This window comes from Lygodium microphyllum, chromosome 17 (assembly GCF_053477565.2).
Source record: "Lygodium microphyllum isolate KBCC chromosome 17, Lygodium_microphyllum_v1.1.10, whole genome shotgun sequence".
Classification (NCBI taxonomy): domain Eukaryota; kingdom Viridiplantae; phylum Streptophyta; class Polypodiopsida; order Schizaeales; family Lygodiaceae; genus Lygodium; species Lygodium microphyllum.
In genome coordinates this window covers 130,673,109-130,691,145 of record NC_141151.1, presented here as the reverse complement: position 1 = coordinate 130,691,145, position 18,037 = coordinate 130,673,109, and the positions used below count along the sequence as shown (strand labels likewise).

The 18,037-nt window shown below is 48.5% G+C and overlaps 1 protein-coding gene across 3 annotated transcripts in view; it reads right to left on the bottom strand.

Annotated features, from left to right (window-relative positions):
* LOC148022348 (uncharacterized) overlaps positions 1 to 18,037 on the bottom strand; it is a 256,949-nt gene that overhangs the window by 49,239 nt on the left and 189,673 nt on the right. The gene's annotated exons all lie outside the window — the stretch shown is intronic.

Here is an 18,037-nt window from a genome sequence, read left to right as displayed (position 1 = left end):
ATGATTCGTTATCTCGTCGGGAGCTTTGGCAGACTTTGCAGACCTCCTTGTCACTTGGCAGACGAGGCTTCTTCATGGGGGATTTTAATATGTGTGTGGATTCTTCCCAGTCCACATCGGAGCATTCGGTGATGGACGTGCCTGAAAGTCGTATGTGGCATCATTTGGCTCTTTCTGTTCTTAAGCAAGATCTTTGGTCCTGGCTACACCCGTCTTCTACAGGGTTTACTTTCCATTCGGCTCAGTATGCCACAACATGGTCGCGACTGGATCGTATGTATATCATGCAGAATGATGACTTTCTTCCCGAGATGCTCGACATTAAAGTGTTGCAGCAATATGCTTTGTCAGACCATTTCCCTCTGCAGCTTGAGCTGCTTGCACAACCCATTGCACCTTTCAAGCGATTTCTGGACCGCCTCCCTTTGCGCTTCAACTCATCTTACCTGAAGCATGCACTCTTTCAGGGCTATATGCAGCAATTGATTGACAGATTTGTCTTGGACTTCTCTTCTCAGGGCACTGCGTCTTTTGAAAGATTGCTCTCTAATGTGCAACGGGTTGCTCGGCAGTATGGGATTTATCATGCCTCTCTTTGTCGGCAGCGTCGCAAGGCAGCAGAGGATCTGCTGGCTTTGGTTCATTCTCTGCTGGTCGACACTCCGGATGATGCATTTCTGCTTGCACTAGACATGCGGCTGGCTGATCTTATTAAAGCATTCCAGTTAAAATCATATCAGCAGGCCAAACTGCAACATCTGACAGAAACTTTGCAAGATAGTGCATGTCAGACCCATAAGTTCTTTCGAGCGCTCCATGCCTCTCCTGCTCGAGAAAATATGACCAGACTCGAGGATGCAGAAGGCCACCTTATCCTGGATCCGCAGACTATTGTGCATATGTGCAGGAATTATTTCCATGACCTTCTCGGTTCCACCTCTCCCCCTTCGGCCCAAATTACTCAGGCCCGTTCGGCTTTTTATGACCTGGTCCGCAATCAGCTACCGCAGGACATGCAAACTACTATGGAGTCTGATATTTCTGAGACAGAGGTTATGGACGTATTGCTACACTTACCTAAGGATAAAAGCCCGGGTTGGGATGGTCTCACTAACGAGTTCTTTGAAGCTTTTGCTACCCAACTGGTGAAACCTTTGCAGGCTTTGTTCCAGCAGGTGTGGGAAACGGGGATCATGCCTTCCTCATGGAAAGAAGGCCTCATTAAACTGCTTCCAAAAGCTCCTTCGCCATCTAAGTTGACACAGTGGCGCCCAATTTCTTTGATGGGTTCAATGTACAAAATCTTTTCCAAAGTAATGGCGAATCGGCTCCATAAGCATCTCCGGCCATTGTGCACCCTCTACAGTATGGTTTTATTTAGGGCCGAAATATCCTACACAATGTATTGAATGCTCAACTGGCAATTGATTATGCCAGGCATTCCAATCAGGAGGTCGTACTGATTCAACTGGACCTAGAAAAGGCTTTTGACTATCTAGACTGGTCTTTCGTTGCTGAACTTATGTCTGCTATGGGCTTTGGTCCGCGGATGTCTAGTCTCATATACACTATTAGCGCTGCAGCGTCTTCGCGGGTCATGCTGAACGGAGGTGTTACTGAGCCATTTGTCCTTGCCCGCTCTGTCAGACAAGGATGCCCTTTGAGCCCTCTATTTTTTGCCCTTGCCACACATCCAGTTCTTTCGATGTTATCTCATATGGCAGCCTCTTCTCAGTTGGCAGGACTGTCGCTTCCTACAGGACAGCACTTCATTGGCCAATCCCTAGCGGATGATACTTTTATGATTTTGCGTGCAGACAGGGATAACCTTCGAAGAGCATTGGATGTTTGGGGCCTCTTTGGTCAGGCGTCCGGCCTTCGCATTAACGCCCTCAAATCAGCCATTCTCAGCTGCACGGAGTCGGATTTGCAGTCCTTGGACTGGCAAGGTCTGGTTGTTTCTCGTGGCTCCATTGTCAGGCACCTTGGGTACCCTTTGGGTGTTGATGTTCCCCCAAAGCAGCTGCTGCAGTGGATTTCTCAGAAAATGGTGGCTAAGTTTATGTATTGGAAATCTCAAGCCTGGCCTTTCCATGTTCGTCTCAAAGTGGCCCAGACTATTATGTTGCCAATGCTCACATATTTCTTACCATTGTTGCCCTGGACTACTACGACTCTCAATGCTCTTACTCAGTCCATTCGTTTCATGCTATGGAAGAAAGACTCATTGCACGCAGGTATTTCCTGGATCTCTTGGTCGCATGCGTGCACTCCTAAACGCATGGGTGGCGGAGCTATTTTAGATGCCCAAACTCACATGCAGGCACTCCGTTGGTCGCTTTTCCGCGCCATGTGCTCGGATCATCATCCATGGGTCGATATAGCCCGTTATTTCCTTGAGGGCCAGGGGCTTCAACATGGCAATACCCAGATCCGGAGTTCTTGGTGGCATGTTCTTAATGCTGATTCGTGGTTCTCCAGCTCTTCTTCGTTGCTGCTCACTCATTTGGTGTGTTCCTGGAAACACGTCCTTCAGAAGGCCCAATGGCATCCAGCGGAGGATCGCTTAGCTGCTAACTCTTTTCAATTGGAGTTGCTGGCAGTTTCCCGTTTACTTGCATGGGACGGTAAACAGGACCTCAGACCACAATTCAACCGGATGGCCCGTTTGGGTTTGTCTTCAGTTGTGGATGCCACCCTTGCCAGTCGCAATGTGCTTATATCTTTTCATACAGCCAGGCGGCTTTTTCGGATCCCTCGTGGTTACAGGCCTTTATGGGAACAGCTTTTGAGGGTGCTCCAGAGCAGACAACCCTTTCCTGCCCTTGCTTCGGATCATCCCTGGCAGGATTGGGACCTACAAGGCCGGTGACCTTAAGCAAAGCTTCTGCTAACCAAGTGTATCATATTCTGATTAAAGATCATCAATGGCTCGTCACCAAAGTGAATGCTTTATGGGGATTACGTAAATCCCGGTCATGGTGGAGGGAAACTGTGATGGCGGGCTGGTTGAACAAGACACCCTTCAAATGTAAAGTTTTTCTTTGGAGAATGATGGTTGGTGGTCTTTCGCTTGCTTCGGCTCTCTCCAAGCGACGAATCTCCAATGGCCACTGTTTCTTTTGCACCACTGCTGTGGAATCCACCCGCCACCGATTTATTTCTTGCCCCCTCGCAAAGAAAGTCTGGTTATTTATGTCGGCTGTTTGGCAAGGAGTGGTTGGTCCCACCCTGCGCCCCTTTGATTGGGTTTTCGGGCAGCCCAAATACCCCGCTCCTACACAGCCACATATGAAGCTCGTGTTTCATTTTCTTCGATATTGGGGCTGCTGGCATAACTGGACCGTCCGGAATGCTTTTCTTTTTGACTCCACCTATAATATTCAGCGGCATATTGCCAGGCTTAAGGGCCTCTTGTATTGGCAGTTGGATCTTCTCCGGCATTCTGATTTGCTCTCTAGGGAGGACTTACGTCCCTGGCATAGGGCAATTTCCTCTGCATCTTTGCCATGACGTTGTAACTTGTAGCACTTAGAATCTCTTCACATGATGACTTAGATTGTCGTCATGTATCTTGTAATCAAGTAATCTTGTATTTTTTTTCGTAATTAATATAATTACCTTTTACGAAAAAAAAAAGAGAGCGAGAGAGCGGGCAACGCCAGAAGACAGCAGTATGGCTGGCCTGGATATGGATTTTCTCGACCGGACGGTGGCAGCCCTTGGCCCTGATTCCGATACCGAGGAGCCGGAGGATATGGTGCCCTGCACGGAGGAGATGCCTCCGGGCTCTGAACTGCCGCCTGCGGGCAAACGTTCCAAGCATACTCCTGACGAGCCAATGGGTCCTCAGGACCGTTCCTATGCGCAGGTTGCTTCTGATCCTGTGGATTCGCAGGAGATAGATTGGGAGCATTTGCTGGACTTCGCCAATACTCTGCTTGGCGACTATGTCCAGCACAACAATGAAACTTTCTCGGATGCGGGAACTGATGATGTGCTGGAAGCCACGGTGGACCCGAAATCAGTCTTGCGGTCCTTCTCAGTCTTTTATGACCGTGCAGTCATACTTTTCTTCACTGGCAGAATCCCTGTGCTTTCACATATTCGCCAGTGGCTGCATCATCTATTGCAAGGGGAATGTGTTGAGGATATCTTCCTTGGACCTCGCGGCTTTTATGAGGTACTGTTGAAATCAGAAACCCATCGCGCTGAACTCCTGTCCAAGCTGCCATTATTCTTTGATCGCCGCTTGGTCCATGTTGTACCATGGCGCCCGATGGCCGATTTCCAGCGTCTGCTTCAACGCGAATGCCCGGTATGGGTGAAAGTGGAAAATTGTCCGGCAGTTTATTGGCCATTGTTGAAGGATGCGATGGCCGTTGTGGGCACAGTGCTGGTGCCCCCAAGCCTCAGGGCTATGAATCGCAACCGTCTATGCATGTTATGGGACACAGCCAGGAAGAGGCCTGCGTGGCTTCGCCTCAATTGTTCTGGCATGCATCCCTTGCATTTTCGCTTGAAGTGGGGCAATTTTGCAGGCCACTGCTTTTCATGTGGTAAATTGGGGCATTTCATGGCCGAATGCCCTGAACGGCAATCGTCTTCCGAGGATGCACAGGCTGTGCTGCCAAAGGATGACATGGTCCTTGATGCCCCGACACAGGAGGCCCTTCAGCCGCCAAATGCTGTGGATAAAGGCAAGCAACAGGTCCTGGGTTTGGACTCTCGCAGCACTGATTGGATTGAGGCCCGTTCAAAAAAAGGTAAAAAGTTGGATGCAGGCATGGCCCATCCTGGGCCTACTGCTTCACAGGACTCCGTGCGCACGTATATGCGCAGGAGAGAAATGTTCACCTCACAGCCGGCTGCGCGTACTATCGCCCCGTCTGGCCCCCGTAATCAGTCTACAAGGAAAGCCTATACAGACGGCCCCAAGGGCCCACCTGCTAAGCTGGCGTTTGATACAAAAGGTAATGTGATTACACCCTGGGATCGGCGCTATCCCCGCCCTGCTTCCAAGGCAGTGGATTTTCCTTCTACCTCTAAAGCAGGTCGCCCGAATTCGTATGCAGTATTGGCTGATTTTCTGGATGAGGGTGTCCTAGATGCTCTCGCGGAAAAGGTGAAATCGAGGCAACAGCCGCCTCGTTCCTGACTCCCTTTTTTGAAAGATATATGAAGATAGCCACCTGGAATGTGCGAGGCATTTGCTCTCGCCATAAGCAACATGCCATGTGGACTGTCTTGCATGAGAATAAGTGGGATGTATTGTGTGCAGTTGAGCAAAAAAGTCACGCTGAAGCAGGCAAAATTGTGGATTGTCAGGGATTCCGTTTGTTTTATGCAGGGACACATGCTACGCACTATTCGGGCGTGCTGATGATTGTCCATGGAAAATACCAGCCTGTTCTTGTCAAAAATGATGTGCAGGGCCGCTTTCTGCTAATCGAAGTCTTATTTGAAGGAGAAATTTTATGGTTGCTGGGCCTCTATGCTCCCAACGATCCTGCCTCCCGACGGGATCTTTGGTCGACTTTGCAGGACTCCATGTCACTTGGCCGAAGGGGATTTTTGATGGGAGATTTCAATATGTGTGTTGACTCTTCTCAGTCCACTTCGGGGCATTCGGTAATGAATACGCCGGAAAGCCGGGTGTGGAATTCCTTTCCTTTGCGCGTGCTTAAACAAGATCTTTGGTCCTGACTTCACCCTTCTTTTTCAGGCTTTACTTTTCATTCCGCACAATATGCCACTACTTGGTCGCGGCTGGACCGAATGTATATCATGCAGGGGGATGATTTTCTTCCCGAAATGCTGGAAATGAAGGTCTTGCAGCAATATGCGTTGTCGGACCATTTCCCCCTCCAGTTTGAGATGCGGGCACACTCCATTGCACCTTTTACGCTGTTGCTGGATAGGCTCCCTTTACGTTTCAACTCCTCTTATTTGACGCATCCAATTTTTCAGGGCTATATGCAGCAATTGATTGAGAGATTCTTATTGGACTTCGCCTCTACCGGCCTGGCAGCATTTGCGCGCCTGCTTTCTAATGTGCAGCGGGTTGCTCGGCAGTATGGGATTCATCATGCCTCTCTTTGTCGGCGACGTCGACAGGCAGCACAGGACTTACTGGCTTTGGTCCGTCACTTGCTCGTGGATTCCCCAGATGATGATTTTCTGCTGTCACTGGAAAGGCGTTTGGCCCATCTTATTCAAGTTTTTCAGTTGAAATCTTATCAGCAGGCCAAGCTGCATAATTTGACTGACACATTGCAAGACAGTGCCTGCCAGTCTCATAAGTTTTTTCGCGCCTTGCATGCTTCTCCGGCTCGCGAAAATATGACCAGGCTCCAGGATTCGGACGGTCGCATGGTCACTGATCCGCAGACCATTGTCACCATGTGCAGGAATTATTTTATGGAACTTCTTGGCTCTTCTCCCTCGCCTTCTAGCCAGGTTACGCATGCCCGCTCGGCCTTCTATCATCTGGTCCGTCAGCAGGTTTCACTTGACATGCAAGCCACTTTGGAGGCGGATATTTGCGAGGAGGAGGTTATGGATGTTTTGTTGCATCTGCCTAAGGATAAAAGTCCTGGTTGGGATGGTATCACTAATGAATTCTTTGAGCACTCGGCCGCGCAGTTGGTGAAGCCATTGACGGTCATGTGTCAGCAGGTTTGGGAAACAGGGGTCATGCCTTCCTCATGGAAAGAAGGCGTTATCAAACTGATTCCCAAGGTCCCTTCGCCGTCAAAACTGCAACACTGGAGACCAATTTCTTTGATGGGCTCGATGTACAAAATCTTCTCCAAAGTGTTGGCGAATCGGCTTCACAAGCATCTTCCAGCTATTGTGCATCCCCTCCAATATGGTTTCATCAAGGGTCGCAACATTCTCCATAATATCTTGAATGTGCAAATGGCTATTGACTATGCGCGGCATTCCAGTCAGGAAGTGGTCTTGATTCAACTGGACTTGGAAAAGGCCTTTGACTATGTGGACTGGTCTTTCATTGCAAATCTCATGTCTGCAATGGGCTTTGGTACACGAATGTCCCAATTGATCTACACCATTAGTGCTGCGGCTTCTTCAAGAGTTATGCTCAATGGTGGGGTTACAGAGCCATTTGTCCTTGCCCGCTCGGTCCGACAGGGTTGCCCTTTGAGTCCTCTCTTCTTTGCCCTGGCAACTCACCCGGTCCTTTCAATGTTATCCTCAATGGTGGCTTCGGCTCAGCTGGCCGGATTGTCTTTTCCTTTGGGGCAGCAATTCATTAGCCAATCTCTGGCTGATGATACTTTTATGATTTTGCGGGCAGACAAGGACAACATTCGAAAGGCATTAGATGTTTGGACACTCTTTGGTCAGGCCTCGGGTCTTCGCATCAATGCCTTTAAGTCGGCCATTCTCAGTTGCACGGGGCCTGATTTACAGTCATTAGGCTGGCAGGGTCAGGTGGTTTCCCGTGGATCCATTGTCAGGCATCTTGGCTACCCGTTGGGAGTGGATGTAAGGCCAAAGGACCTACTGGACTGGATTTCACAAAAGCTGGCAACGAAGTTTATGTATTGGAAGTCGCAAGCGTGGCCATTCCATGTGCGCCTCAAAGTGGCTCAGACCATTATGCTACCCATGCTAACGTATTTTTTGCCATTGCTGCCATGGACGCCTACTACTTTGAAGGCTCTTACTCATCCTGTTCGTTTCATGCTATGGAAGAAGGACTCCCTGCAGTCAGGCATTTCATGGATTTCATGGCCGCATACATGTACCCCTAAACTCATATGGTGGCTCTTCCTTGGTCTCTTTTTCGTGCCATGTGTGTCGATCATCACCCGTGGACCATCATAGCCCGTTATTTTCTTGAGGACAGCGGGCTACGACATGGTAACACACGACTTCGGGCCTCCTGGTGGCATGTCCTTAATTCTGACTCTCGCTTTTCCAGTCCCTCTTCCTCTTTGTTATTGCACTTGGTCGGCTCGTGGAAAGTGGTGCTCCAAAAGGCCCGTTGGCATCCAGTAGGGGACCGTGTGCAGTCTAACTCCTTTCAGCTGGAATTGCTGGCAGTTTCCAGATTACTCTCGTGGGAAGACAAACATCAGCTCAGAAGACCGAGATTTAACTGCATGGCCCGTTTAGGTCTGACGTCGATTGCGGATGCTACCCTTGCCACTCGCAACGTCCTTGCATCGTTTCGGACTGCTCGGAGACTGTTCAGGATCCCGCACGGATACCGTGGTCTATGGGACAAGCTTTTATTGGAGCTTCACGGTCGGCAACCCTTTCCTGCCCTGGCTGTGGATCGTCCTTGGTAGGACTGGGATCTTGCAGGCAGGTTGAGTCTGGAAAAGGCCTCTACCAATCAGGTGTATCATCTTCTCATTCGAGATCACCACTGGCTGGGTGTGAAAGCTAATACTGTTTGGGGACTGCGGAAATCGCGGACATGGTGGCAGGCAACCTTGATGGAAGGCTGGCTGAATAAGGCACCTTTCAAATGCAAGGTCTTCCTTTGGCGGGTAATGATTGGTGGTCTTCCTCTTGCCTCGGCCCTTTCCAAGCGTCAAATCTCGAATGGCAACTGTTTCTTCTGTACCACTACCGTGGAATCGGCCAGACATCGTTTTCTCTCTTGCCCGCTCGCCAAGAATATCTGGTTTCTCTTGTCGCAAATCTGGCAAGCGGTGGTGGGGTCCTCACTGACTCCTTTCGATTGGGTTTTTGTGCGCCCAAAGTACCCCACGCCGCCACAATTACATATGAAGATTTTATTTCCCTTTTTCAGATACTGGGGGTGCTGGCACATTTGGACCACGCGCAATGCTTTTCTTTTTGATTCGGCCTCTAATGTACCGAGACATATTGCCAGGCTTAAAGGGCTTTTGCATTGGCAGCTAGATCTCATTTGACATTCCGACTTGCTCCCTTGGGAGGATTTGCATCCCTGGCATATGGCAATAGCCTCTGGGTCGTTGCCATGATTGGTGTAACCTTTGTAGTACATTAGTACGCGGATTTCCCACACGTTGGGCTAGGGCCCTCGTGTCTATTGTAATCATGTCATCATGTAATCTTGTACTTTTTTCGTAATTAATACAATTACCTTTTACGAAAAAGAGAGAGAGAGAGAGAGAGAGAGAGAGAGAGAGAGAGAGAGAGAGAGAGAGGTGATGGCGATGTTGCCACCTGCACGTGTCGTTCGGCCGTCGGTCGTCTGACCTGCGCTCGCCGTCATGCTGCCTGTCTTTGGCCGTCACGCCTGACCTGCCCGCCGTCACGCCTGCTCGTCTTCGCTCGTCATCAGACATATGCCACGCCTGCTCGTCTTCGCCTGTCACCAGACCTGCGCCCCCGTCACCCGTCCTCGTTAGCCCTGCGCCCCTTGTCAGACCTGTGCCCGTCGTCATCTGACGTGCGCCAGTCGTGCGTCGTCGTCAGCCCTGCGCCCATCGTCAGACCGTCGTCGGCCCTCGTCAGTTGTCATCAGACCTGCCCATTATCAGACACTGCCGTCGGACCAGCTCGCACTTAGACCCGCCCGCGTGAGAGAGAGAGAGAGAGAGAAAGAGAGAGAGCATATGTTCTGTCGCCTTGGTCCTTCTTGCGCCTGGGGACCATCATGCTGGCCTGTCGCCCTATTGATCATCCTCGTCTGGTGCACCTTCAGTCCTGCACAACTGCCCGCCCTGATTTGCCCATTTTGCCACCAAGGGGAAGCAGCCCGTCATACCCAGGTTGCCACATAGAGCGAGCGACAGCATAAGCCAGCAAAGGGAACGAGCCCTTCTTTGCCTGTGGATGTGCCTTCTTTGCACAGCGGCCGTCTGTTTCTGCGCACGCGCTTCCCAAGCCCCTTCATCAGTCTAGTGCCGGGTCCGTTTTGCTTAAGAAAGAGGGAGAGCGGCATGCGCATTCTTGCCTCCTGTGAGATCTTCACTCGGCCTCTGACCGGCATACGCAGTGATACAATATGGCCGGTCTGGATCTGGATTTTATAGACTAAACGCTGGCAGCACTTGGTTCGGACTCTGATACCGAGGAACCCGAGGATATGGTTCCGTGCACTGAAGAGATGCCCCCTGGTCCTGACCTTCAGCCTGCAGGCAAACGCACCAAGCATACTTCGGAAGAGACAATGGATCATCAGGATCGTTCCTATGCTCAGGTTGCTTCGAATTCTGCGGACTCTCAGGATGTTGACTGGGAGCATTTGCTGGAGTTTGCCAACACTCTGCTTGGCGATTATGTTCAACATAATCAAGAAGTCTTTTCTGACTCTGCACCAGACGATATTCTGGAAGCCACTGTGGACTCGAAATCTGTCTTGCGCTCCTTTTCAGTATTTTATGATCGCGCTGTGATACTCTTCTTCACTGGTAGAATCCCCCAACTTTCCCGTATTCGCCAGTGGCTGCACAGTCTGCTACAAGGGGAATGTGTTGAAGAGATTTTTGTTGGGCCCCGAGGTTTTTTTGAGGTGCTGTTGAAATCTGAGACGCACCGTGCTGCTCTCCTGTCTAAACTGCCTTTGTTTTTTGATCGCCGTTTGGTTCATGTTGTACCATGGCGCCCAATGGCAAATTTTCAGCGCCTGCTGCAACGTGAATGCCCTGTGTGGGTTGAAGTGGAAAATTGTCCGGCTGTCTATTGGCCACTGTTGAAGGACACCATGGCCGCTGTGGGCACTGTTCTGGTCCCTCCAAGTCTAAGGGCCGTGAATCGTAACCGGTTGTGTATGTTATGGGACACTACTAGGAAAAGGCCTGCGTCGTTACATCTCAATTGCTTTGGCATGCATTCTTTACACTTTCGTTTGAAATGGGGCAATTTTGTAGGACATTGCTTTTCCTGTGGAAAATTGGGGCATTTCATGGCCGAATGCCCAGAGTAGCAACACACTTCAGATGCTGGGCATGTTGCGCTGCCCATGGAAGATATGGTGTGTGATGCTCCGTTGCAGGATGCTATTCACCCACCTAAAGTTCTGGATAAAGGTAAACAACAGGTTTCGGGTTTGGATTCCCGTGGCATAGACTGGGTTGAAGTACGCGCAAAAAAAGGCACCAAGGTGGTTGCTAGCATGGAGAATTTTGTGCCTTCTGCATCACAAGATTCCATGCGTACTTATATGCGTAGGAAAGAAATGTTGCCTTCAGAGCACTCTGCTCCTGCTATGGTTTCCTCTGCCCCCCGTCCTCAGCCCACTAGGAGAGTGTATTCGGATCGTCCAAAGGGTCCACTTGCTAAGCTGGCTTTTGATACCAGAGGCAACGTCATTACCCTGTGGGATCGTCGTTATCCCCGTTCCATCCCCAAGCCAGCAGATATGCCGACTACCTCCAAATCTGGTCCTCAGAACTCTTTTGCCGTGTTGGCTGATTTCTTGGATGAGGGAGTCCTGGACATTCTCGCAGAAAAGGTCAAATCGAGGCAAGCTGTGCCTCGTACCTGATTTTCTTTTGAATACACATGAAAATAGCCACGTGGAATGTGCGAGGAATTTGTTCTCGCCACAAGCAACATGCCATGTGGACTGTATTGCATGAGAATCAGTGGGATGTCTTGTGTGCTGTTGAACACAAGAGTCACGGTGAAGCCGGAAAAGTTGTGGATTGCCATGGCTTTCGTTTGTTCTATGCAGGGACACAGGCCATGCATTATTCTGGTGTGCTCATGATTGTACATGAAAAATATCAGCCTCTTCTTATTAAAAATGATGTACATGGCCGCTTTGTGGTGATTGAAATTTTATTCGAAGGAGAGATCTTATGGTTACTTGGCCTCTATGCTCCGAATGATCCTTTATCTCGCCGGGAGCTTTGGCATACTTTGCAGACTTCCTTGTCACTTGGCAGACGGGGCTTCTTGATGGGGGATTTCAATATGTGTGTTGATTCTTTGCAGTCCACATCGGAGCATTCGGTAATGGACGCGCCGGAAAGTCGTATGTGGCAAGAGTTGGCTTTTGCTGTTCTTAAGCAAGATCTTTGGTCCTGGCTGCACCCGTCTTCTACAGGGTTTACTTTCCATTCCGCTCAGTATGCAACAACATGGTCGCGGCTGGATCGCATATACATCATGCAGAATGATGATTTTCTTCCTGAGATGCTCGAAATGAAAGTGTTGCAGCAATATGCCTTGTCGGACCATTTCCCTTTGTAGCTTGAGCTACTTGCACAATCCATTGCACCTTTTAAGCAATTTCTGGAGAGACTTCCTTTGCGTTTTAACTCCTCTTATTTGAAGCATGCAATCTTTCAGGGCTAAATGCAGCAATTGATTGATAGATTCTTATTGGACTTCTCCTCTCAGGGCACTGCTTCGTTTGAACGATTGCTCTGTAATGTGCAGCGGGTTGCTCGGCAGTATGGGATCCATCATGCCTCTCTTTGTCGGCAGCGTCGGCAAGCAGCGGAGGACCTGCTGGCTTTGGTCCGTTCTTTGCTGGTGGACACTCCAGATGATGCATTTCTACTAGCATTGGCAATGCGTGTGGCTGATCTTATTAAAGAGTTTCAGTTGAAATCGTATCAGCAGGCCAAATTGCAACATCTGACGGAGACTTTGCAAGATAATGCGTGTCAGACTCATAAGTTCTTTCGAGCTCTCCATGCCTCTCCTGCTCGAGAGAATATGACTAGACTCCTGGATGCAAAAGGCCACCTGGTCCTTGATCCGTAGACTATTGTGTATATGTGTAGGAATTATTTTCTCGACCTTCTTGGTTCCACTTCTCCACCTTCAGCCCAAACTACTCAGGGCCGTTCCGTTTTTTATGACCTGGTCCGCAATCAGGTTTCGCAGGACATGCAAGCTACTATGGAGTCAGATATTTGTGAGGCGGAGGTTATGGATGTTTTGTTACACTTGCCCAAGGATAAAAGTCCTGGCTGGGATAGTCTCACCAATGAGTTCTTTGAGGTTTTTGCTACCCAACTGGCGAAACCATTGATGGCTTTGTTTCAGCAGGTGTGGGAAACGGGGATCATGCCTTCCTCATGGAAAGAAGGTCTTATTAAATTGCTTCCAAAGGTTCCTTCGCCATCTATGTTGAAACATTGGTGCCCAATTTCTTTGATGGGTTCTATGTATAAAATCTTTTCCAAAGTAATGGCGAATCGGCTCCACAAGCATCTCCCTGCCATTGTGCATCCTCTTCAATATGGTTTCATTAAGGGCCGAAACATTCTGCACAATGTATTAAATGCGCAACTGGCGATTGATTATGCAAGGCATTCTAATTAGGAGGTCGTACTGATTCAATTGGACCTGGAAAAGGCTTTTGACTATCTGGACTGGTCTTTTGTTGCAGAGCTTATGTCTGCTATGGGCTTTGGTGCTCGGATGTCTCGTCTGATCTACATCATCAGTGCAGCGGCGTCTTCGCGAGTCATGCTGAATGGAGGCATTACCGAGCCATTTGTCCTTGCCCACTCTGTCAGACAGGGGTGCCCCTTGAGTCCTCTCTTCTTTGCCCTTGTGACTCATCCAGTTCTTTCGATGCTGGATTGTCGCTTCCTTCTGGACAACACTTCATTAGTCAATCCTTGGCTGATGACAGCTTTATGATTCTGCATGCGGACAAGGATAACCTTCACAAAGCATTGGATGTTTGGGCTCTCTTTGGTCAGGCTTCCGGTCTTCGCATCAATGCGTTGAAATCAGCCATTCTCAGCTGCACGGAGTTGGATTTGAAGTCATTGAACTGGCAGGGTATGGTTGTGCCTCGTGGCTCCATTGTCAGGCATCTTGGGTACCCCTTGGGTGTTAATGTTCCCCCAAAGCAGCTTCTACAGTGGATTTCTCAGAAACTGGTGGCTAAGTTTCTGTATTGGAAGTCTCAGGCCTGGCCCTTCCATGTTCGCCTTAAAGTAGCCCAGACAATTATATTGCCAATGCGTACATATTTCTTGCCCTTGTTGCCCTGGACTACTACTACTCTGAATACTCTGACTCAGTCTATTCGTTTCATGCTATGGAAGAAGGATTCCTTGCATGCAAGAATTTCTTGGATTTCTTGGTCGCATGCGTGCACCCCCAAATGCATGGGCGGAGGAGCTATTTTGGATGCCCAAACTCACATGTTGGCACTTCGTTGGTCTCTTTTCCACGCCATGTGCTCGGATCATCATCCGTGGGTCGTCATAGCCCGTTATTTCCTTGAGGAGCATGAGCTTCGGCATGGTAATACCCAAATCCGGAGTTCTTGGTGGCATGTTCTTAATGCCGATTCTCGGTTCTCCAGTTTTTCTTCATCACTGCTTGCCCATTTGGTATGTTCCTGGAAACTGGTCCTCTGGAAGGCTCAGTGGCATCCGGCGGAGGATCACTTAGCTGCTAATTCTTTTCAATTGGAATTGCTGGCAGTCTCGAGGTTACTTTCATGGGAAGGTAAACAAGAGCTTCGGCCACAATTCAACCGTATGGCACGTTTGGGGCTTAACTTCAGTCGCGGATGCCACCCTTGCCAGTTGCAATGTGTTAATATCGTTTCGTACAGCCAGGAGGATTTTCAAGATCCCTCGTGGATACAGGCATTTATGGAAACAGCTTTTGATGGTGCTCCAGAGCAGACAACCCTTTCCTGCCCTTGCTTTGGATCGTCCCTGGCAGGATTGGGACTTTGAAGGCCGACTGAGTTTAGGCAAAGCTTCCGCTAACCAGGTCTATCATCTTCTCATTAAAGATCATCAATGGCTGGTTACTAAAGCTAATGCTCTATGGGGATTGCGTAAATCTCGGTCATGGTGGAGGGCAACTGTGATGGAGGGGTGGTTGAACAAGACACCCTTCAAATATAAGGTCTTTCTTTGGAGGGTGATGATTGGGGGTCTTCCGGTTGCTTCAGCTCTTTCCAAGAGATGAATCTCCAGCGGCAACTGTTTCTTTTGCACCACTAGTGTGGAATCCGCCAGTCACCGATTTATTTCTTGCCCCATCGCTAAGAAAATCTGGTCGTTCTTGTCAGCCGTTTGGCGAGCGGTGGTTGGTTTCTCGCTAAGGCCCTTTGATTGGGTCTTTGTGCAGCCCAAATACCCAACACCGGCACAGCCACATATGAAGCTCGTGTTTCACTTTCTTCGATATTGGGGCTGTTGGCATAACTGGACCATTCAGAACGCTTTTCTTTTTGATTCCGCCTGTAATGTTCAGCGGCATATTGCTAGGCTTAAGGGTCTCTTGTATTGGCAGATAGATCTTCTTCAACATTCTGACATACTCTCTCGGGAAGACTTACGTCCCTGGCATATGGCAATTTCCTCTGCGTCTTTGCCATGACTTTGTAACTCTTAGTATTGGAACCTTTTCACATGATGGCTTAGTGTCATCATGTATCTTGTAATCAAGTAAACTTGTACTTTTTTCGTAATTAATACAATTACCTTTTACGAGAGAGAGAGAGAGAGAGAGAGAGAGATGAAATGATTTACGAAATGAAAAGAGAGAGAGATGAAATGAATGATATATTAACGTTTGCAAAAGGCCAAAATGACCTGAGACCATGAGTTACAATCATTTGTGTGACGCTACAATTGTCTGTGGGGGGGGGGGGGAGAAACAATAAATGAGAATGTAATAAATAGTACAAGTAGACTAAGGGCTATAAGTAAAGAGAGCTCTAGCTAACAAGTAAAGAGTTCCAACTGATATGATCTCATGGGGACATACAAGGCCTTGCTCTAGCACGGGCAATAATCTCGTCTATTTGCCTGTGGAAGTGTTGTCGAGGCTGGTATCGGGGTCTCAAATGTTTGGATCAGCAAGCTGGATGGTTCGATCAATCAATACCCCTCATGTATGCATAGAAGCTTGCGGTTGTAGCTGCGTTGAAACCTCCTAGGTCTCTCCTGTGAAGAAATCTGTAAGCTATCTTTGAGTGGGGCCTCGCTGTCTTGAAGCTAATGTACTCTTGAGAAGCGAGTCTCAAAGCTGGCGTATCTCCAAGAGGAAGAGACCAAGGCATTGCTGGTCTATGTAATCCATGACTCTAGATAGTGGTCCGAATTTGTCTCTAAAGAGAAGTGGAAGCGACCTCAGATCTCATAGTATATTGGGCATGGACAAATATAGCGCTCCTTTGTCTTTGGCCCCAGCTCACATATTTGGCATATGCACTTTTCTGGTGGTATGGACCTATATCTGCCAGTCTCAATCTCTAATTGGTGAGAAGAAGTACTCAACTGCCTAATAGCACATCTAATCTCATGTGAGAGGTGGGCATTCATAGATCTTGGGCAAATAATAAATCCATCATTTGTGGTTTGCAAAAGGTGCTCTCTATAGAAAGTCATCTTTGTCCCTAGCTCTTGTTCTAGTGCCAACCATGTCCCCCTCACATCTAGTTGGGTAAGATTCATCATGATAATCCTGCCAATCCCTAAGTGGCTCAAGGTAAGAGATGGTGCATCAAGGGAGTATTGGAAGGGGGATAGACTATCCATGCTAAAGCCATGTAACTCAAACCAAGCTGACATTTGTACATACCAAAATGAAGTGTCACCCTCAGCAAGCTTTTGAGAGGACTCAAGAGCTGACCATGCATATCTATGTCTAGGTAGATCCCATAATCTATGTACATATATGACTGATCGTGTGAGGACCTCTACTACAACTAGTGTAGCTGCTAGCTCAGCTCTAATGAACTCATGTGATTCCAAGGCCTTACATTTGATCATCTTGGAAATGATGGATACAAGGGTGTTGAGAAACCACTTCTTCAGTTTATACACTTCATTTTGGGTTTCGCACCAACAATCCCAAAAAGGGCTAGTGTCCACATTCTAGTCACTTTTTTAGTGGGTGCCCACTCAGTGGTGCACTACCCTAGATAGCTTATGCCTATAAATAGACATCACTTCATTCATTCTCAACCTCACTTCACTCATTCTTCACCCCTCTTCTTCAATCACTCTGGCATTCTCTCTCCTACCTCTTCACTACTCTCACACCCCTTTAGGCGGATATTTTGTGGTTCGTGGTGGGCATCCATCTTTTTCCCTTGACCCAAGTGTCATCTTCCAACACTTGGCAGCACATCTCTTCCTTGCGTTTTCTGATCACGTAAGAAGATCCTGAGACATCTCTAATCCGGGAAATCCATCATGTTGGATAGTGGCCCAAATCCCTCTCTAAACAAGCAATGGAAACACTCTTTGATCTCATAATACACTCGATATTTTCATAAATAATACTCCTGTCTTTGGCTTGAGCTGAGTAAGTTGGGAAATCTTCTCCTCCACAAGGAGGGAGTCTACACCGTATGTACCTACCTTGATCCATACCTGGTGTGAAGATGTACGGAGCTCTCCAATGGCACATTGTACACCATAAGACAAGAGTGCATCTATGTATCTCGGGTGAATACCAAAGTCATCGGGGGATATGTGTAGAAGATGATTCCGATAGAAAGCCATCTTTGTCACTAGATCCTTAGTAGGTGTCACCCATGTCTCGGCTGTGTGTATCTCAATAACGTCCATCTTGATGATGTAGTTCAGCTTCTCTTGGCTGAGCTCCAGGTGAGGGAAATCCAAGCTGTATTGTAGTGGTGGGAGGTGATCCATGTGCAATCTATGTAGCCATAACCATGCCTTTGTTCAAGCATACAAGCACTTACTATCCCCCTTTAATGCTAGCTGTCTAGACAACTCTAGTGAGAACAGAGAGTAACTCTATTACGGCAAGTCCCAGAGCCGATACAAGAAGGTCATTGTTTGAAAAAGGGGCCTCTGCCACTATGGGTGGTGTTCACATCTCTACTCTGATAATTCCATGTTACACAGGGCTTACTCCGGATCATCCATGAAATCATCACTATTAGGGGTCTCTCCATCTGGTCCCATCCCCCATATATTCCCTCTCCCATGAATAGCGGCTGATCTTACATGGCTCTCCTTGTGTGGTAGAGGCTCAATCTCCATATGGAGACCCCATATAGAAGTGCTGGTGTGACCAAGGTTTCGAAGAGCTAGGGCTTCGTCTGAGGCTCTTGAAATAGTATGCGTGTGCACTGGCTCTCCATCAATCCTAG